Genomic DNA, 21955 nt, shown 5'->3' on the forward strand with positions numbered 1-21955 from the left:
GCCAGACTCCGTCTCAAAAAAAAAAAAAAAAAAACAAATACCACTGGCCTCCCTAATCGAGAACAACCTACTCAAATGAACCTGCCCTCGTAGTATAAATTAATACACTGGCCTTGTAAACCAGAAATGGAATACTCTTCCCAGGGCAATCAGAAAGAAAGTACTTAACTCTACTGCCAACACCCAAAACCGGCGTTCTAACTTAAACTACTTTCTGTATTTTATGTTGTACAAGCCCTGCAGCACAACTTTAGTATTAACCTACCTTTAATGCCACTATGTAATTCGTGCATTACTGCTAGCCAGCATGTATAATATATAGTACTATATGTGTTTGACTGTACATAGCACATACCCTTACATATTTACCCAACCCTCTCGAAATACATGCTTACAAGCAAGGATCTTAATGAGCACTTCAACAGTAGTACATCATTCACCCCTCCAAAGCCCACGTATCACCCCATGCGTATCAACAGAACTAGTCCTGTATTAATCGTACATAGTACATTAAGTCGTCCATCGGACATAGCACATACCTGTTAAAAAGTCCTCCTCACCACGGATGCCCCCCCTCACTTAGGAATCCCTTGTTCACCATCCTCCGTGAAACCAATATCCCGCCCAAAAAGTGCTGCTCTCCTCGCTCCGGGCCCATAACTCGTGGGGGTAGCTATAATTGAACTGTATCCGGCATCTGGTTCTTACCTCAGGGCCATAACAATCAAGATCGCCCACACGTTCCCCTTAAATAAGACATCTCGATGGATCACGGGTCTATCACCCTATTAACCAGTCATGGGAGCTCTCCATGCATTTGGTATCTTTTATCTCTGGGCCGCACGCAGCCCCATCGCAGAATGCTGACTCCCACCACGTCCCATCCTGTCGCGCCTGTCTTTGATTCCTAGTCCATGCCATTATTAATCGCACCTACGTTCAATATCCTAGCCCCGCATGACTGCCATCAAGGTGTTATTTAATTCATGCTTGTAAGACATATCAATAATCAACTCCACGACACTACAATAAAAATTCCATCAAACCCCCCCACCCCCATCTCTGACCTTCACCTAAACCCACTTTTGCCAAACCCCAAAAACAAAAGCCTCAATTTGCCCGATCAGAGCTTGTATTTTCATCTTTTAGGTGTGCACGACTCCAACTGCCATCCCCTCAACTAATATAAATTTACTTCACCAAGCACTCTTGACACCAACCCACAACCCCTTCCCCCACCCCCATCTGCCCACCCACTACCAAACCTATACCTCCACTACCACAACCCCAAAGAAATCACCCCCAATCACACCCACCTCCTCGTTTATGTAGCTTAAACCTACCTAAAGCAAGACACTGAAAATGCCTAGATGGGCTTGCACACCCCATAAACAAATAGGCTTGGTCCTGGCCTTTCTATTGACTCTTAGCAAGATTACACATACAAGCATCCCCGCCCCGGTGAAGATGCCCTACAAATCACCACGACCAAGAGGAGCAAGTATCAAGCACGCACACGCAGCTCAAAACACTTTGCCTAGCCACACCCCCACGGGAGACAGCAGTGACAAATCTTTAGCAATAAACGAAAGTTTAACTAAGCTATGCTATATTAAGGGCTGGTTAATTTCGTGCCAGCCACCGCGGTCATACGATTAACCCTAGTCAATAGAGGTCGGCGTAGAGGGTGTTTTAGATCTGATACAATAAAGCTAAACTCCATCTAAACTGTAAAACCCTAGCTGATGTAAAATAAACTACGAAAGTGGCTTTAAAATTTCTGAACACACTATAGCCAAGGCCCAAACTGGGATTAGATACCCCACTATGCTTAGCCTTAAACCTCAATAGTTAAAACAAAACTACTCGCCAGAATACTACAAGCAACAGCTTAAAACTCAAAGGACTTGGCGGTGCTTCACATCCCCCTAGAGGAGCCTGTTCTGTAATCGATAAGCCCCGATCCACCCCACCCTCTCTTGCTCAGTCTGTATACCGCCATCTTCAGCAAACCCTGATGAAGGTCACGAAGTGAGCGCAAATGCCCTCCCCGCAAAAACGTTAGGTCAAGGTGTAACCTATGAGATGGCAAAAAATGGGCTACATTTTCTACCTCAGAAAACCCTACGATAACTCTTATGAAACCTAAGAGTCCAAGGAGGATTTAGCAGTAAATTAATAGAGTGCTTAATTGAACCAGGCCATAAAGCGCGCACACACCGCCCGTCACTCCCCTCAAATATACTTAAGGAACATCTTAACTAAACGCCCTAATATTTATATAGAGGGGAAAAGTCGTAACACGGTAAGTGTACTGGAAGGTGCACTTGGATAAATCAAGGTATAGCTTAACATAAAGCATCTGGCTTACACCCAGAAAATCTCAACACCGCTTGACTACCTTGAGCTAACACTAGCTCCAAATATAATCAATACTAACATCAAGTCAATATATACCAAACCATTCACCTACATAAAGTATAGGCGATAGAAATTTTAACCCAGCGCTATAGATACAGTACCGTAAGGGAAAGATAAAAAATCACCCAAGCACAAAATAGCAAGGATTAACCCCCGTACCTTTCGCATAATGAATTAGCTAGAAATAATTTCACAAAGAGAACTAAAGCCAAATTTCCCCGAAACCAGACGAGCTACCCAAAAACAGCTAAAAGAGCGCACCCGTCTATGTGGCAAAATAGTGGGAAGATTTCTGGGTAGAGGTGACAAGCCTACCGAGCCTGGTGATAGCTGGTTATCCAAGATAGAATCTTAGTTCAGCCTTAAGTCTACCTACAGAATCACTTAATCCCCCTGTAAACTTAATTGTTAGTCTAAAGAGGGACAGCTCTTTAGACATTAGGAAAAAACCTTATATAGAGAGTAAAAACCCCCAATTACCATAGTTGGCCTAAAAGCAGCCATCAATTAAGAAAGCGTTCAAGCTCAACATCAACTACTCAAAAAACCCCAAACACATAACTGAACTCCTCACACTACATTGGATTAATCTATCATCCTATAGAAGCAATAATGCTAGTATAAGTAACATGAATACTCTCTCCACCGCATAAGCCTAAATCAGACCGAAAGCCTCACCGATACTTAACAGCCCAGTATTGATAAACATAAACAAGCCCATACTACTTTCACTGTTAATCCAACACAGGCATGCTTTCAAGGAAAGGTTAAAAAAAGTAAAAGGAACTCGGCAAACTTAACCCCCGCCTGTTTACCAAAAACATCACCTCTAGCATTACTAGTATTAGAGGCACTGCCTGCCCAGTGACACACGTTTAACGGCCGCGGTACCCTGACCGTGCAAAGGTAGCATAATCACTTGTTCTTTAAATAGGGACTCGCATGAATGGCAACACGAGGGTTTAACTGTCTCTTACTTTCAACCAGTGAAATTGACCTGTCCGTGAAGAGGCGGACATAAAATAATAAGACGAGAAGACCCTATGGAGCTTTAATTTATTAATGCAACCAAGAACCATACAAACCTACGGATTTTTAAATCTCTACGCCTGCATTAAAAATTTCGGTTGGGGTGACCTCGGAGCACAACTAAACCTCCGAATAATCCATGCTGAGACCACACAAGCCAAAGCGAACTAACATTTACAATTGATCCAATAATTTGATCAGCAGGCGCCTGTAGTCCCAGCTACTCCGGAGGCTGAGGCAGGAGAACGGCGTAAACCTGGGAGGCGGAGCTTGCAGTGAGCTGAGATCACACCACTGCACTCCAGCCTGGGCGACAGAGACTCCATCTCAAAAAAAAAAAAAAGAAGGGTAGATTGGGGGAAATGGGTGATTCAGGGGTGGTCAGGGCTGAGGTCCCACCTAAGTTGAACCCAAGTTATTTTTTTCTAGAAAAAGAATGCCCAGGCCAGGCACGGTGGCTCACGCCTGTAATCCCACCACTTTGAGAGGCTGAGGCAGGTGGATCACCTGAGGTCGGCAGCTCGAGACCAGCCTGGCCAATATGGTGAAACCCTGTCTCTACTAAAAATTAAACAAATTAGCCGGGCGTGGTGTAATCCCAGCTACTCAGGAGGCTGAGGTCACAGAATTGCTTGCATCCAGGAGGTGGAGGTTGCAGTGAGCCAAGATGGCGCCACTGTACTCCAACCTGGGTGACAGAGGTTCCATCCCCTCCAAAAAAGAATGCCTAATTCCTCCTGGGTTGACAAATCAGCCAGAACCTTCCATCCCCTCCTCCATCCCACTACATACAGCACCAGAAAGACCCCAGCCTGCAACTAGGGGCTGCTGGCTGTTCATGTCCTCACCGGGGGCATTGTCTGTGACTGATTTTTTTTTTTTTTTTTAGATGGAGTTTTGCTCTTGTTGCCCAGGCTGGAGTGCAATGGCGCGATCTCTGGCTCACCACAACCTCTGCCTCCTGGGTTCAAGCAATTCTCCTGCCTCAGTCTCCCCAGCAGCTGGGATTACAGGCCACCACACCCAGCTAATTTTGTATTTTTAGTAGAGACGGGGTTTCACCATGTTGGTCAGGCTGGTCTCGAACTCCCGACCTCAGGTGATCCACCTGCCTCGGCCTCCCAAAGTGCTGGGATTACAGGCGTGAGCCACTGCGCCCAGTGTCTGTGACTGATTAAAACATAACTCAGGGAGGCCAGGCGCGGTGGCTCACACCTGTAATCCCAGCACTTTGGGAGGCTGAGGTGAGCGGATGACCTGAGGTCAGGAGTTCGAGACCAGCCTGGCCAACACGGTGAAACCCCGTCTCTACTAAAAATACAAAAATTAGCCAGGTGTGCTGGCACACACCTGTAGTCCCAGCTACTCGGGAGGCTGAGGCAGGAGAATCGCTTGAACCCAGGAGGCGGAGGTTTGCAGTGAGCCAAGACTGGGCCACTGCACTCCAGCCTGGGTGACAGAGTGAGACTCCATCTCAAAAAAAAAAAAAAACAAAAAACCAAAAAACATAACTCATGGGGCTGTCAGTCTTGGTGTCACTTTGTCCCGGAGCCCCAGTCAAGCCTGGACCAGCCAAGACTTCCGTCCCACACAGCTGTCCTGTGGATATGAAGACTGAGGTCCTGAGAGAGGGCGCTCATTACTCAAGTCACCGGGAGTCTCAAACGCACCAGGCTGGCTCCAGTTGGACAGCTGTACTCTCTGCCCCATGCCTCCTGCTTAATTCCCAGTCATCCTTCAGGGCTCAGTGAAAACAGCCTCCCCAGGTAGAGGTTCTCCTGCCCTCCCAGCCAGATCAGTCCCTTCTACTGGCTCCTCCAGCCACCCCTATGCCCCTGATCCTAGGCTCAGGCCATGAGGATCCCTTCCCTCTGGCTCAGATGAGCTGAGACTTGCTTGGGGGGGTGCGGTGAGGCCATCTGTGCCCCTTGTTGGGGTCCTGGCCTTCACTGGACACCCCAGCTCCTCCCTCAGCCTGGGCTGGGTGGGTGATAAAGCTGTCAGCCTGCTGGAAATTTCTCTCCCCTTGGGGCCTAAGGGCTGGGAGCCAAGGGCAGCTGCCACTCAGGAGGAGGGGAAGGCCCCACGGGCTGGGCTGGGTGTGCCATGAACCACACGTGAGATCCGGGGCATACCGGGAGGCAATAGGGGTTTGAGGGCAGTGCTGCGGTTCCAGAGGGGGCAGGTCAGAGTCCCCCAATGTTGGCCAGGTGGCTAGGCTTCTGCCCTCGTGGAGCCCAAGGAGGGTTTCCACATCCCTCTAAGCCTCAGAGGAAATTCCAGAGGGAGAGAAAGACAAGTTGAGAAAGGGAGATGCTGATTCTGACATCAGTTCAGGTAGAGGCGGCGACCATGGGGGCTCCAGGGGTGTCAGGGGACAGAGCAGCCTGCTCCCACTCCAACTCCTTACCCCCAGGGGACTGGTCCCACACTACCCTGTTAGGAAGCCCTGGCCTGGCCTCCCGAGGGCCCCGTCCCCCTCCCGGGACCCCTGGCTTGCAGCCAGGCGGTAGGGAGAGGGACCCAGGTGTGTGGTGTAGGTGGCAGGTGAGTGATGGGCCCAGCAAGGCTGGCTCAGGCCCAGGGTCACCAGGGGGCTTGGCAGAGACTCTTTAGGCCTCCACACCTTCCCCACCCTGTGCCCCTCCACCCTCCCACCTGGGCCTGGGGGAGCCATCACAAGCACCTCTGCATGTCCACTGTACAGATGGGGAAATTGAGGTTCAGATAGCACCTGGGAGTCACCACCACCCTCCACCACCAGGTCCCCCTTGGCATTCTCCAGAGAACAGCAATTTCTCCCAATAGTACAATGTTCCAGAATGTTCTGGAATGTTCCAGAAGTCCTCATTTACAGTCAGAAGCCACTTGCAGCCCCTAAGTGGTGGAGCAGGGCTCTATGGGGGACTTGCCTGACTTTGGAGCTCTTGATCTGAGATCTTCAGAAAAAAGACTTTCATCTCTGGCAGCTGTGTGGCCTTGGGTGAGTTCCTCAACTTCTCTGGGCGTCAGCCACCTCCTCTGTAGAGTAGAGCCACTGCTGGCACCTTCCTCAGGAGGCTGAGGTAACCTGGAAGGTCACGCTGATCCTCCCACCATCCGCAGGGTCTCTGCATACCCCCTCTACAGGCTGGAATGTTTGGCCTGGATCCCTGGCCTTCTGTGGGCCTTGGTTTCCCCTCCTGTAATACTTTAAAGAACTCGGCCTCTCCCTGCTCATCTACATGGTGCTAGGGCCCCTAAACAGACAGGTAGTGGGGGAAGCCCCAGGTGACGGTGACAGAAACCTGGCACCCCTAGAAACCTTACCCTGGCCTCACCCCCGGGCCCCCTGGCACCAACATGCTGGGGTCTGCCCAACCCTGGTACCCAGGCCCAGCCGGGTTCATGCAGCTTAAATTTCAGCCTGTGGTGGGTGAAGAGGCGGGTGCTGGACACGCTTCATTTTCCAATTTCTAGAAATAAAAGCTGTGGGGCCATCTATTGTGGAGTGGAAATAAAGCCCACTGCAAAACCTCATGTGTGAAAAAACAATAGCATTTACCTCCCTGCCCAGAGAGAGAAAATTCCAGGGAATACACGGGGCCAGGGAACAAAGGGGCCTCTCATTCTGGAAAGGTTTTGTGAAGTGTACGAGTGGCAATTTTAGAATCAGAAAAGCTAATGGAGGTATTTTCTTTTTTGTTTGTTTGTTTTTGAGACTGAGTCTTGCTCTGTCGCCCAGGCTGGAGGGCAGTGGTGCGATCTCGGCTCACCACAACCTCCCCCTACTGAGTTCAAGCGATTCTCATGCCTCAGCCTCCCGAGTAGCTGGGATTACAGATGCCCGCCACCATGCCCAGCTAATTTTTGTATTTTAAGTAGAGATGGTGTTTCACCATGTTGGCCAGGCTGCTCTGGAACTCCTGATGTCAAGTGATCCGCCCTCCTCCGCCTCCCAAAGTGCTAGGATTATAGGTGTGAGCCACCGCACCCGGCCCAATGGAGGTATTTCGGAGAACGGAAATGGTTAGAAGGTCTGTTGGAAAAAAGCATAATTTTCTTTTCTTTTCTTTTTTTTTTTCTTCAGAGTCTCGTTCTGTCACCCACCCAGGCTGGAGTACAGTGGCACAATCTCGGCTCACTACAACCTCCGCCTCCTGGGTTCAAGTGATTCTCCTGTCAGCCTCCCGAGTAGCTGGAATTACAGGCGCGCATCACCACGCCTGGCTAATTTTTTGTATTTTTAGTAGAGACGGGGTTTCACGGTATTAGCCAGGATGGTCTCGATCTCCCGACCTCATGATCAGCCTGTCTCTGCCTTCCAAAGTGCTGGGATTACAGGAGTGAGCCACAGCGCCTGGCTGAAAAGCATAATTTTCTTGGTTTGTTTTTAGGTGATGTTTTCAAGGTTTCTAAGACACCTGTCTCTCCAACGACAAAAATTACAGCCAGTAAAAAATTAGAGCCAGCGACCTGGTTACCCGGGCCAGACCTGAAGGGAGTGTAGGGAGATGCCACCCACCTTGGGAAGTTGCACCAGGATTTACGGTCCGCTCTGTCCCTGTTGGCGTTCTCTGGAGAGTAGAAATGTTCCCCTACCCAGACTCTCAGAATATTCCAGAGACCTCAATTTACACTTGGTATCCACCTGCAGCCACTCAGGCCCTAAGCCCAGCTGTAGCTCCTGGTCACGCCCCCTCCCAGAGGGTGACAGTGCTGAGATTTGACTTCAGAACAAGGGCAGAGCCTTACAAAAAATGAGCCGAGCGTGGTGGGCGCCTGTAATCCCAGCTACTCACGAGGATGAGGCAGGAGAATTACTTGAACCTGGGAATTGGAGGTTGCGGTGAGCTGAGATCACACCACTGCTCTCCAGTCTGGGCAACAGAGCAAAACTGTCTCACTCACTCACTCAGTCAATAAATAAATAAGTAAAAGTAAATAGGCCGGGCACAGGGGCTCACTCCTGTAATCCCAGCACTTTGGGAGGCCGAGGTGGGTGTATCATGAGGTAAGGAGTTTGAGACCAGTCTGGCCAACACAGTGAAACCCTGTCTCTACTCAAAACACAAAAATTAGCTGGGCGTGGTGGTGGGCGCCTGTAATCCCAGCTACTTGGGAGGCCGAAGCTCAAGAATTGCATGAACCTGGGAGGCGCAGGTTGCAGTGAGCCGAGATCGCGCCACTGCACTCCAGCCTGGGCACCAACAGAGACTTTGTCTCAGGAAAAAAAAAAAAAAACAACACGCCAGGCGCGGTGGCTCAGGCCTGTAATCCCAGCACTTTGGGAGGCCAAGGCAGGTGGATTACCTGCAGTCGGGAGTTTGAGACCAGTTCAGGTCTTTGGAACATTCTGAGAGTCTGGGTAGAGGAAATTTTCTACCCTCCAGGGAACGCCAACAGGGACAGAGAGGACTGCAAATTCTGGCGCATCTCTTCCCAAGGTGGCGTCTGCATACACTCCCCGCAACATGGAGAAACCCCGTCTCTACTAAAAATACAAAATTAGGCAGGCGTGGTGGTGGGTGCCTATAATCCCAGCTACTCAGGAGGCTGAGGCAGGAGAATCGCTTGAACCCGGGAGGTGGAGGTTGCGGTGAGCTGAGATTGCGCCATTGCACTCCAGCCTGGGCAACAAGAGTGAAACTCCGTCTCAAAAAGAAATATTATCCTGTTTATTTCTTGGTTTGTCAGTGTCTTCCCCAGACTGTCTGGCTCATGGGGCAGGGCTTGGGTCCCCAGCATGACCTGGCACCCAGTAGGCACTCAGTCGACAGGTGCTGAATAAACATCCTTGTCTGTGACGGAAGCTTGAACTCTTACTTGGAGAATTACAAACGAAGACTGAGGATCTTTGGACTTTGGGGCAGGAACGACCCTCCCCCTGCCCCTTCCCCAGCCCTCACCGACCACCCCAGGGATTACAGCCTGTCTCAGGGGGACCTGCAGGTGAGGTGGTCCTCACCCTCAGTGACACAAGGCGGGACCTCTCAGGGCTGGAGATGGAAGAGGCCGGGGTGCAGGCGCAGGCAGGCAAAGAATGCTGCCGCAGACGAGAACGAATAAACAGGCTCCTTGGATGTCAGAGGCAGGGGGTGGGGGGATGCTTTGAACCTCATGCCTGGCTGGGGATGTTTGGACAAGGCAGGCGGCCAGTGGGTGTCATCAGGGCTAAAATTAACCTCCACTTCCCGCTCGGCCCCTCCCCCTGGGCCAGGAGGGAGGCTGGGGCCCCGGCCATCACTTCAGTGAGCACTGTGTGCCGGACCAAGCTCCTTGAAGAAATCAATGCACTTGGTCTTCTCAACAACCCGGACAGCTGCTATCAGTAATGGCATTGTGATTCATCCCCATTTTACAGGCGAGGAAACTAAGGCACCGAGAAAGAGGGAGGCTTATAGCCACACAACTCTCAAGCAGCAGAACCAGGACTCGAACCCGGGATTCAGGGAGTGTGTTCTCACCTGGAGGCCTCCCTGAAAGCCAGGGGAGATGAAAGAGGCCCTGAGTGATGAGTCCTTGGGGGAGGTGGGCATGCGACCCCTAGGGACTCATGCCTAGGGACCACTCTCCCCTAGGGACCTCTCCAGAGGTTTCCAGAGTTACAGTAACTTTGAGTCGTTTTGTGCAAATTCCAAGAGATGCCTGCTGTGCCAGCGACCCGCTGGGGACCTCAAACACCCTCATAGAGCCAGGGAAGGGTCAAAGAGGGGGCAGGGACAGGGCTGGTGGGCTGTGGAAACCTCATGCAGATGGTGAGATATTAAAATACATCCACTCCACAAAAATTAGCCGGGCATGGTGGCGCACGTCTGTAATCCCAGCTACTCAGGAGGCTGAAGCAGGAGAATCACTTGAACCCGGGAGGCAGAGGTTGCAGTGAGCCGAGATTGTGCCACTGCACTCCAGCCTGGGAGACAGAGCGAGACTCTGTCTCAAAAAAGTTGTAAAAAAAAAAATTAAAGAAAAAATCCACTCCAGACCAGTGCAGTTGCACATGCCTATAATCCCAGCACTTTGGGAGGCTGAGGCAGGAGGATCCCTTGAGCCCAGGAGTTCGAGACCAGCCTGGGCGACATAGCAAAACTCTTTCTTTACCAAAAAAGTTACTCGAATGTGGGGGTGCACGCCTGTAGTCTCAGCTACTAGGGAGGCTGAGGCACGAGAATTGCTTGAACCTGGGAGGCGGAGGTTGCAGTGAGCCAGGATCACACCACTGGACTCCAGCCTGGGCAACAGAGCAAAACTCCATCTCAAAAAAAAAAAAAAAAAAAAGGAATGAATGATATGAATGATGCTATAAAAGAACTGCATGGGATATACTTATGCCAAGCCGTGATTCATTATCTATCTGAAATCCAAACTTAACTGGATATCTTGGATTTTTATTTGCTAACTCTGATGACTTCAGCTGGGTGGGGGCTCGGCGGGGGGGGTCCCTGTAAGGGCAGGTGACAGAAGCAAAGGCAGGCAGTAAGGAGGTGAAACCAGAGCCACACCAGGCGCTCAGGTGGCTTCCAGGACTCAACGCCTTCCTGATGGGCTTCCCAGGTGCCTCCGGGACCAGCCAGATGGAGGAGGCTTTGGGGCCTCCCTGGCCCCCACCCCCTGGGCCAGCCCCTCACCACCTCCCAGGTCCCTCCTGCCGGGCTCATTATTCATCTTTAACGGTCGTCACTCGGCAGGGGGAGTGCGGGCTGGGAGCACCTGGGACTCCCAGGCTCTCAGTGGGCGGCCTCACTAATGGGTTGAGGCCCCCATTAGAGAGGCAGTAACGGGTGGGAAGGGGGTCCCGGCTCACCAAGGAGCTGGCCTAGGGCAGGAAGCGTCCAATTTGAGGCAGGGGCGGGAAATAGACTTCTGCCACCCCCACCCTGCCATTTCCTTTCCTGTCGAGGCAGGAGTCCAGGGAAGCACCTCTGAACGCCTTCACCCCTCCCAGTCTCCACCTGGACGGAGTCCTGCTGGGCCCCCCAGACGCAGTGGGGGCTGCTCTGGCACTCCTGCCTCCCCATACCCCAGGCAGGGGTAGGATGGATGCCCCAGCCTTGACTGTCCGGCTCCCCATGTGCCAGGCTTGGTCAAGAGAGTGGCTCACGGCTAAGGAGTGGAAACTGACACCCAGAGAAGGATCTAGAACCTCGGACTTTCTGTGCTCTTAGCCACTCTCCTTTCTGTCTCTCCTCTGAGCTGTCACACATGATGTCCCTCTCTCCTGGGCAACTCTTTTCCCTTCCTGGCAAGCCCCCTTCCCCTGGAAGCATCCTCAACCTGGCTGGGTCAGGTCCCTCCTCTGGGTCCCCATCTGCCTGTGTGACCTCATCACACCCTGCTCGGCCCGAGTTGTGACTGCTCAGTCATGTGTTGTCTCCACCACTGGGCTGTGAGTCTTGGGAGTGGGGACTCAGTCTGTCTTGGGTAAGGTCCAGCTCACAATGGACAGATATGCTCCGGTGTCAGTCACAGCTGCCCCGACTTGGCCCCCATTTGCTATGTGACCCTGGGTAAGTAGCTATGCCTCTCTGAGCCTTGTTTTCCCCATCTGTAAAAATGAGACACCAGCACCCCCATCGTAACCCAAATTGCACTGAGATGGCAAAGAAATTATGTACAGAAGTTTCTGGAACTGTGCTTGGGAACACAGAGGAGGGGCAGCGGGTGTTTATTTAAAATTTTAGGCAAATTGGCTGAGTGCAGTAGCTCACACCTGTAATCACTGCACTTTTGGGAGGCTGAGGCAGGTGGATAACATGAGCCCAGCAGTAGGTGATCAGCCTGGGCAAGATGGGGAAACCCCAGCTCTCAAAATAAAAAAAATCAGGGTGTGATGGTGCACACCTGTCGTCCAGGTAACTTGGGCGGCCGAGGTGGGAGGATCGCTTGGGCCCAGGTGTTGGAGGCTGCAGTGAGCTATGATGCTCCACTGCACTCCAGCCTGGGTGACAGAGGGAGCTCCTGTCTCTTAAAAAAACAGACAAGACCGGGTGCTGTGGCTCACACCTGTAATTCCAGCCCTTTGGGAGGCCGAGGTGGGCAAATCACGAGGTCAAGAGATTGAGACCATCCTGGCCAACATGGCGAAACCCCGTCTGTACTAAAAATACAAAAATTAACTGGGCATGGTGGCACGCACCTGTAGTCCCAGCTACTCAGGAGGCTAAGGCGGGAGAATCGCTTGAACCCAGGAGGTGGAGGTTGCAGTGAGCCGAGATCACGCCATTGCACTCTAGCCTAGTCAACAGAGTGAGACTCTGCCTCAAAAAAGAAAAAAAAAAAAATGTCCCTACACACCTATTAGAATGGCCAAATCCAAAGCACTGCCAACACCAACCCCAAATGCCACCAACCCCTGAAGACAGGGAGCAACAGAAAGTGTCACTCATTGCCGGTGGGAATGCAGAATGGCACAGCCACTTTGGAACAGTTTGGCAGTTTCCTGTAAAACTAAACACACTCTTATGATGCGACCTAGAAATGGCACTCCTAGGTATTTACCCAAAGGAGTTAAAACCGAACATCCACACAAAAACCTGTACACAGATGTCTACAGCAGCGTTATTCACCATTGCCAAGACTTGGAAGCAGCCAAGGTGTCCTTTGGCAGGAGAACAGGGGTGTTCAGACGATAAAATACTATTCAGGCTGGGCGCAGTGGCACATGGCTCTAATCCCAGCACTTTGGGAGGCAGAGGCGGGCGAATCACCTGAGGTCAGGAGTTCGAGACCAGACTGGCCAACATAGTGAAACCCTGTCTCTACTAAAAATACAAAAATTAGCTGGGCGTGGTGGCACAAGCCTGTAGTCCCAGCTACTCAGGAGGCAGAAGAATCGCTTGAACCCAAGAGGCAGAGGTTGCAGTGCGCCGAGATCGCGCCACTGCACTCCAGCCTGGGTGACAGAGCAAGACTCCGTCTAAAAATATATATATAAGAAATGAGCTGTCAAGTCATGAAAAGACATAGAGGAACCTTAAATGCATTTTTTTTTTTTTTTTTTGAGACGGAGTTTCACTCTTGTTGCCCAGGCTGGAGTGCAGTGGCACGATTTTGCTCACTGCAACCTCTCCCCCACTCCCCGGGTTCAAGCGATTCTCCTGCCTCACCCTCCCAAGTAGCCGAGATTACAGGCATCCACCACCACGCCTGGCTAATTTTTTGTATTTTCAGTAGAGACGGGGTTTTGTCATCTTGGCCAGGCTGGTCTCGAACTCCTGACTTCAGGTGATCCGCCTGCCTTGGCCTCCCAAAGTGCTGGGATTACAGGCGTGAGCCACCGCGCCCAGCCCTTCAATGCATACTACTGAGTGAAAGAAGTCCATCTGAAAAGGTGACACACTGTGTGATTCTAGCTACAGAATATTCCAGAAAGAGGAAAACTATGGAGACGGTAAAAAGGTCAGTAGTTGTCAGGGACTTGGAAGGGGAAGGGATGAACGGGCAGAGCACAGTGTATTTTTTTTTTTTTTTTTTTTGAGACGGAGTCTCGCTCTGTCGCCCAGGCTGGAGTGCAGTGGCGCGATCTCGGCTCACTGCAAGCTCCGCCTCCCGGGTTCACGCCATTCTCCTGCCTCAGCCTCCCGAGTAGCTGGGACTACAGGCGCCCGCCACCTCGCCCGGCTAATTTTTTTGGATTTTTAGTAGAGATGAGGTTTCACCATGTTGCCCAGGCTGGTCTCAAACTCCTGACCTCAGGTGATCCACCCACCTCGGCCTCCCAAAGTGCTGGGATTACAGGCATGAGCCACTGTGCCCGACCTGAACTTTCATTAATTAATACTGATGTATCAGTTCTAATAAATGTCTCACACTAATGCAAGATATTGATAATATGTGTGGGCAACACAGCGAGACCTCGTCTCTTCAAAAAGATGAAAAAATTAGTTGGACGTGGTGGTGCACGCCTGTAGTCCCAGCTGCTCAGGAGGCTGAGGAGGGAGAATCGCTCGAGCCCAGGAGTTTGAGGCTGCAGTGAGCTGGACTGCACCTCTGAACTGCAACCTGGGTGACAGAGCGAGACACTGTCTCTATAAAAAGATAAAATCAGCTGTGTGTGGTGGCTTATTTTATCCCAGCACTTTGGGAGACAGAGGCAGGAGACTGGCTTGAGTCCAGGAATTTGAGACCAGCTTGGACAACATAGGGAGACCATCTCTACAAATAATTTAAAAATTAGCCAGGCACGGTGGTGCATGCCTGTAGTCCTAGCTACAGGCTGGAGGACTGAGCCCAGGAGTTTGAGGCTGCAGTGAGCTGTGTTTGAGTGTGGCACTCTGGCCTGGGCAACAGAGCCAGATCCTGCCCCCAAAAGATAATAATAATAAAATAAAATAATGTTTACTAACTAAAAACATTTTTCAGGAAAGGTGTGGGCATATTTATCCATGTCGAAATGACATTTATTTATTTATTTATTTATTTATTTATTTATTTTTCCAAGATGGAGTCTTGCTCTGTCATGCAGGCTGGAATGCAGTTGCGTGATCTTGGGTCACTGCAACCTCCGCCTCCCGGGTTCAAGTTATTCTCCTGCCTTAGCCTCCTGAGTAGCTGGGACTACAGGTGCGTGCCACCACGCCCAGCTAATTTTTTTTTTTTATTTTTAGTAGAGGCAGGGTTTCACCATGTTGGCCAGGCTGGTCTCAAACTCCTGACCTCATGATCTGCTTGCCTCGGCTTTCCAAAGTGCTGGGATTACAGGCGTGAGCCACCATGCCCGGTCAAAAATGACATATACTACAAGTTCTTCACTGCTGCCTGGTGTCTAGTAGCAGAAGACAGGAGGGCAGGACGTGTGATTTCACCAGAACAATGGTCCAGCCTCCAGATGGAATATTACACTGTCGTTACAAAAGAGGGGGATGTCCTGCACTCGAAGAAAAGACATCAAAGGTGCATTGTTAAGAGGCAACTACGCTGAGCTGCAAGAAAGCATGGGGAGTGTGATGTTGTTTCTGTGGGGAAAAGAAAATATACAGACATGCTTGTTTCCGTGGAGCATGGCTGGAAGGAGAAACAAGAAACCGACTAATGGCCTCTGGGGATGGCCTGGGGCTTGGGGAGCGGCTGGTATTTATTCTAAAAGCCCTCTGGAATCTTTCGAATTCTATGGCATGAGTCCGTTTTACCTCTAAAAGAAGGAAGATACATTGTAAAATGCATTTTAGAAAGAATGCTGAGAAAAAAAAAATGGACAAAATAGAAGACTTTGGATTAGTTTTAAAAGGCTAGGGTGGCGGGGGTGGTGGCTGTAGATTTCAGGCCAGGCCATCGCTCTGCCTGCTGCCCCTCAGTTTGGGCTGAATCCCCCACCAGGCCCCACCACGAGGATCCCCCGAGTGCTGCTCTTGTCCTGGCTCACACCTTTCCTACTCTGGTTCAGCGAGGGTTCAGAGCCCAGTGGGGACCCCTGGAAGGTGAGATGTGGGCTGGGCTGGGGCCAGGGACAGGGCCAAGACTGCCAGAGCCCCTTGCAGCTCGGCCCGACCACCCAGCTTTCCAGGAAGCCCGAGGGGAGGCTTGGCTGGCTCAGAGCAGGGACCTGTGTGCGCCAATGGTGGGGCTGGGGGCCAAATGAGGCCCCTCTGAGCGCCCACGCTCTGAGGAGGACCACAGCAAGTGGAGGGAGGGTGGCTAGAAAAGAGATACGCAGGGAGGGAGGCCCAGGCAGCCCTGTGCCTCAGTTTCCCCATGGGCCAAGTGTCTCACTGGCTGCGTGGCCCTTGTGGACGCAGGGGATGCCCAAGATGATTTGGCACCAGGGAACTATGGCTTCATTGGGTTCTAGCCTTGGATGCTAAGCCAGGTAGGACAAGGGGCGGGGGGCAAGTCCCGCCCCCACTTCTGGAGCCCTGAAGTAATGACTAACCGGCTTTAGGCTTTAAGGCTGCAGCCTCCCACCAGAACACAGCCAGGAGAACGTCAGGTCCTCTCTCCTAAGATCTCTATCCCGTCTACTCCCTCTTCCTCCCGCTGTGCTCTGATGGGGACCCTGTGGGCACAGGGACGTGGCACCCCCAAGCCACTGAGGGCTCTGGGCCCCTCTTGGTTTAGAGACAGGGTCTTGCTCTGTCACCCAGGCTGGAGTGCAGTGGCAGGATCATAGCTCACTGCAGCCTCAAACTCCTGGGCTCAAGTGATTCCTCCACCTTAGCCTCCTGAGTAGCTGGGACTACAGCTGTGTACCACCACGCCTGGCTCCAGCCCCCTTTTTGAGCAGCTCTTTTGGGGGTACCCTAGTGGGCCAGTGTTGGTCCCAGGGGTCTTTGTCAGGACAAGGGAAATGTTTGGCCCAGAAGTGCCTGTCTATGGTGGAAGCAAGATCTGCAGCGGCCACGGTGACTCCCGCCTGTAATCCCAGCACTTTGGGAGGCTGAAGCAGGAGGATCACTTGAGGCCAGCAGTTCAAGACCAGCCTGGGCAACGCAGTGAGACTCCATCTCTACAAACAATTTAGAAATTAGCCAGGTGTGCTGGTGCATGCCTGTAGTCCCAGCTTCTTGGGAGGCTGAGGCAGGAGGATCATCTGAGCCCAGGAGTTTGAGGTTTCAGTGAGCTATGACCTTACCACTGCACTCTAATCTGGGCAACAGGGCAAGACCCTGTCTTATTATTATTTTCTGAGATGGAGTTTTGCTCTTGTCACTCAGGTTGGAGTACAATGGCTCGATCTCAGCTCACTGCAACCTCCACCTCCTGGGTTCAAGCGATTCACCTGCCTCAGCTTCCTGAGTAGCTGGAATTACAGGCTCACACCACGATGCCTAGCTGCTTTTCATTTATTTGTTTATTTATTTATTTTTGGAGACAGAGTCTTGCTCTGTTCCCTCAGGCTGGAGTGCAGTGACACAATCTCGGCTCACTGCAACCTCTGCCTCTCAGGTTCAAGCGATTCTCCTGCTTCAGCCTCCCAAGTAGCTGGGATTACAGGCGCCTGCCACCACGCCCGGCTAATTTTTGTATTTTTAGTAGAGATGGGGTTTTGCCGTGCTGGCCAGGCTGGTCTCGAACTCCTGACCTCAAGTGGTCTGCCGACCTTGGCCTCCCAAAGAGCTGAGATTACAGGCGTTGAGCCACTGCACCTGGCCAAGACCCTTTCTTTAAAAAAAAAAAAAGTATATATAATATATATATACACACACAGTCAGTAGCTGCTTCATGATGGGTACATGTTCTGAGAAATTCGTCATTAGATGATTTTGCCATGTGCAAACATCCTAGCATACACACGCCCAGATGGTAGCGTGTACTGCACACCGGGCTTCATGGTACCGCCTACTGCTCCCACGCTACAAACCTACAGAGCGTGTGACTGTACTGAATACAGCAGGCGATTGTAACACGACAAGTATTTGTCTCTAAACATCCACAAACAGAAAAGGTACAGTAAAAATACGGTATAAATTCTTATGGGAGCCGAGCACGGTGGCTCACGCCTGGAATCCCAGCACTTTGGGAGGCTGAGGAGGGCAGATCACTTAAGGTCAGGAGTTCGAGATCAGCCTTGCCAACTTGACAAAACCCCGTCTCTACTAAAAATACAAAAAAAAAAAAAAAAAAAAAAAATTAGCTGGGCGTGGTCATGGGCAACTGTAATCCCAGCTACTCAGGAGGCTGAGGCAGAGAATCACTTGAACCCGGGAGACGGAGCTTGCAGTGAGCCGAGATCTTGCCACTGCACTCCAGCCTGGGTGACGGAGCGAAACTCCGTCTCAAAAAAACAAAAACAAAAAACAAAAAATTAGCTGAGCATGGTGGTGCGCACCTGTTATCCCAGGTACTCGGGAGGCTGAGGCAGGAGAATCGCTTCAACCCCTGGGTGACAGAGACTCTGTCTCGAAAAAAAAAAAAGTCTTATGGGACCCCCTTCACACATGCAGTCCGTCAGTGACCGAAACGCTGTTATACTGCACATGACTGTTTGTTGAATGAATTCTGAGTCTTGCCCCCGGGTCTGGAGGGCTTCTCTCGCCCTGCCTTCCCGCACTCCACTGCAGCCATCATCTCATCGGGGGGAGAGTGAGAAGAACGCTGACCCCTCTCCCAGCGCCCACACCACCCAGGCAGCAGAGCAGGGCCAGGCAGGGTGCAGAGCCACCACTAAGTGGTTCTCAGGCCCCACCTCTGAACCTCCCACCCTTTGCAGACCAGGAGATTCATTCATTTGTTTATCCATTCATTCGTTCCACGCATAGTTCTCTAGCCCTGCTGCGTTCCTCGGCTGGGTGCCGGGGTGTAAGCAGAGGAGATAACAGCCAGGATACGTCCCAGTCCTCAAGGAGGTACACGTAAATAACACACGTGATGGTGACGCGGGGTTTAGAAACTGGCACGGGCTACGGGCAAAACTAGAAGGCAAATGAGTGTGGGGTGCTGGTGGCCTGGGAGGGGAGAGGAGGAGGTGGCTTGTGAACTGAGAACTGAAGGAGGTGAGGGGTGAACTCAAGAGCTTAGAGACCCCCGGCAGCGGGGCCTGGGTCAGCGCCAGCCCAGGCCAGCGTTATTTATTTATTTATTTATTTATTTATCATACAAAGTCTCACTCTGTCTCCCAGGCTGGAGTACAGTGGCGTGATCTCGGTTCACTGCAACCTCCTCCTCCCAGGTTCAAGGGATTCTCCTGCCTCAGCCTCCCCAGTAGCTGGGATTACAGGCGCCTGCCACAACACCTGGCTTATTTTTGTATTTTTAGTAGAGACAGGGTTTCACCGTGTCGGCCAGTGTAGTCTCAAACTCCTGACCTCAAGTGATCCGCCATCCTCGGCCTCCCGAAGTGCTGGGATTACACGCATGAGCCATGGCGCTGGGCCGGGACAGTGTTCTTGGAGCCTTGTCTCTGCTGAGGATGTCTCCAGAGATGGGTTCTTGGGAAGCAAGTGCATGCCCCGCAGCCCCCAGGCACCTCTCCTGGGCCAGGAGGCCCCTGATCGCCCACTGCTCTCCCTCACAGCAGGCCTTTACTGTCGCTGTGTGCTCTGCCTGGACCACCCTCCCGCTGGGCACACCTGGAAAAGCCTCTTCATCCTTGGGCCCTCTCTGCTGTGCTGCTTCCTCCTCTAGGAAGCCCTCCTAGCTCCCCAGGGAGGCTCTGCCCCTCAGTTCCAGTCCTGACTGCCTGGGGCTGGGAAGGGCTCCATGAAGTTCAGGGTGAACTCCGGAAGGGTCCCCCACAGCCCCCCCAGGGAGCCCGCTGGGGCAGATGTTCTAGACGGGGGCCCTCTTGCGTGTGGGGCAGGAGTGACATCAGCCGTCCACAACCTAGTAAATGTTTATGGGCCAGGGGGCCTGGGCTTTGGGGTTCCCTGGAGCCTAGCAAGAGGCCACCCCTTCCTGTTCCATTCTGGGGGGCCTGTCCTGCAGGCGGGGTGGGGGGGCCTGGCAGGCCTGCGCCAACCTTGGCAGCTGGCCCGGAATGGGCTGGGTAGGCGGCGAGCACAGCTCCTGGTCTGAGCCGTCGGCTCCCTTGAACACGGGGGCACCTGGGGCTGGGAGGTGCGAAGGGGCTTGTTGCCTTTACATTTCCAGTTCCCCCACCCCGGGCGGGCCTGAGTGTGTGATCCGTGGAAGAGGGCTGAGAGATCTGCTGAGTGTGTGATCCGTGGAAGAGGGCTGAGAGATCTGCTGAGTGTGTGATCCGTGGAAGAGGGCTGAGAGATCTGCTGAGTGTGTGATCCGTGGAAGAGGGCTGAGAGATCTGCTGAGTGTGTGATCTGTGGAAGAGGGCTGAGAGATCTGCTGAGTGTGTGATCCGTGGAAGAGGGCTGAGAGATGTGCTGAGTGTGTGATCCGTGGAAGAGGGCTGAGAGATCCGGTACAGGGTTTGGGCCACACATGGGCCTGGAGGGCTGGGGAAGGGCTGACAGGGAGCGGAGGCCTGCGTGGAACTGGTCCCAGAAGCAGCTGTGGTACAGGGCTGAGGGTGACCGTCGTGGGGACTTGGACTAGTCTTTTCTCCTGTCCAGCCTTCGGTGTCCTTGGCTGGAGATTTGGGGCTATATTGCCTATTCCTAGAAGCTGTCACCTGGCTGCTGCAGGCAGGAGCATGGGAAGGAAGGGGGATGAGGGACAGACAAGGACTCGAGTGCGGAGGAAGGGATGGAATCTGACGCCTGTCGTCACCGCGGGGCTGGGGGCCTGGGGATGACCACCCGGGTCCACGCTGCCTGACAGGCCGTGCCGCGGTGGGCGCTGCCCCCTGCCGGCCGCAGCAGAGACAGAGGAGGCTGGTGCCCTTGAGCGGATGGGATGCCTGCAGGGGGCTGGAACTGTCTTTCTTTGTGAGGCATCTCTGAGGGGCCCTGATTCCCATTTACTAGGTGGAAAAGCTGAGGCGTGGGAGCTGCCGTCCTCTGAGGACAGAACAAGGAAAGAATCAAGTGCTGGGATTTGAACCCAGAGCCTTTGTTTTAACGACTCTGTTAGGGCCTGGACAGGTGTCAGGACCCCTGCCCCTCTGGGGCGGGGTAGGCGTGTCCACCCTTTCTCAGGGAGCCCGAGGCCCAGGCACCCAGCTCCGGAAGTGGACATGACTCTGAGCTACTGCATGCCCACCTTGGGCTGGAACACATGTGGACATCTGTGCTCTCTCCAGAGAGGACGTTCGAGGCAGGGGCTAAAAGAAGGGACCCAGAATCTCTGCACACAGTGGCTGGGCACAGTGGCTCATGCCTATAAACCCAGCACTCTGGGAGGCCGAGGTGAGAGGACTGCTTGAGGCCAGGAGTTTGAGACCAGCCTGCACATCACAGTGAGATCCTATCGCTACAAAAAATAAAAATAAAAACAATTAGCTGGCTGTGGTGGTGCACACCTGCAGTCCCAGCTACCAGGGAGGCCTGAGATGAGAGGGTCGCATGAGCCAGGGAGGTCAAGGTTCCAGTGAGCCATGATCCTGCCACTGCCCTCCAGCTTGAGAGACAGAGCAAGACTATGTCTCAAAAAGACGAATTTTTTAGTAGAGACAGGGTCTCATTGCGTTGCCCAGGCTGGTTCCAAACTCCTGGCCTTGAGCAATCCTCCCGCCTCCACCTCCCAAAGTGCTGGGATTACAGGCTCAAACCACCAGGCCCAGCCTACAACATTTTTTTTTTTTTTTTGAGATGGAGTCTCGCTCTGTCGTCCAGGCTGGAGTGCAGTGGCCGGATCTCAGCTCACTGCAAGCTCCGCCTCCCGGGTTTACGCCTTTCTCCTGCCTCAGCCTCCCGAGTAGCTGGGACTACAGGCACCCGCCACCTCGCCCTGCTAGTTTTTTGTATTTTTTAGTAGAGACGGGGTTTCACCGTGTTAGCCAGGATGGTCTTGATCTTGTGACCTCGTGATCCGCCTGTCTCGGCCTCCTAAAGCGCTGGGATTACAGGCTTGAGCCACTGGGCCCGGCTGCAAAATATTTTTAAAAAATTAACTGGGCATAGTGGCGGTGGCCGTAGTCCCAGCTACTCGGGAGGCTGAGCGGGGAGGATTGCTTGGATCCAGGAGTTCCAGGCTGAGTTACTACCTGGAGGCGGACAGATAAGGATATGAGGCTGAA

General features: G+C 52.5%; 1 protein-coding gene and 1 pseudogene across 2 annotated transcripts in view; both read right to left on the reverse strand.

The window, feature by feature from the left end:
• FUT5 (fucosyltransferase 5) overlaps positions 1-21955 on the reverse strand; it is a 50489-nt gene that overhangs the window by 19619 nt on the left and 8915 nt on the right. The window lies entirely within an intron of this gene.
• On the reverse strand, positions 19103-20973 carry LOC107128162 (uncharacterized; annotated as a pseudogene).

Source organism: Macaca fascicularis, chromosome 19 (assembly GCF_037993035.2).
Source record: "Macaca fascicularis isolate 582-1 chromosome 19, T2T-MFA8v1.1".
Classification (NCBI taxonomy): Eukaryota; Metazoa; Chordata; class Mammalia; order Primates; family Cercopithecidae; genus Macaca; species Macaca fascicularis.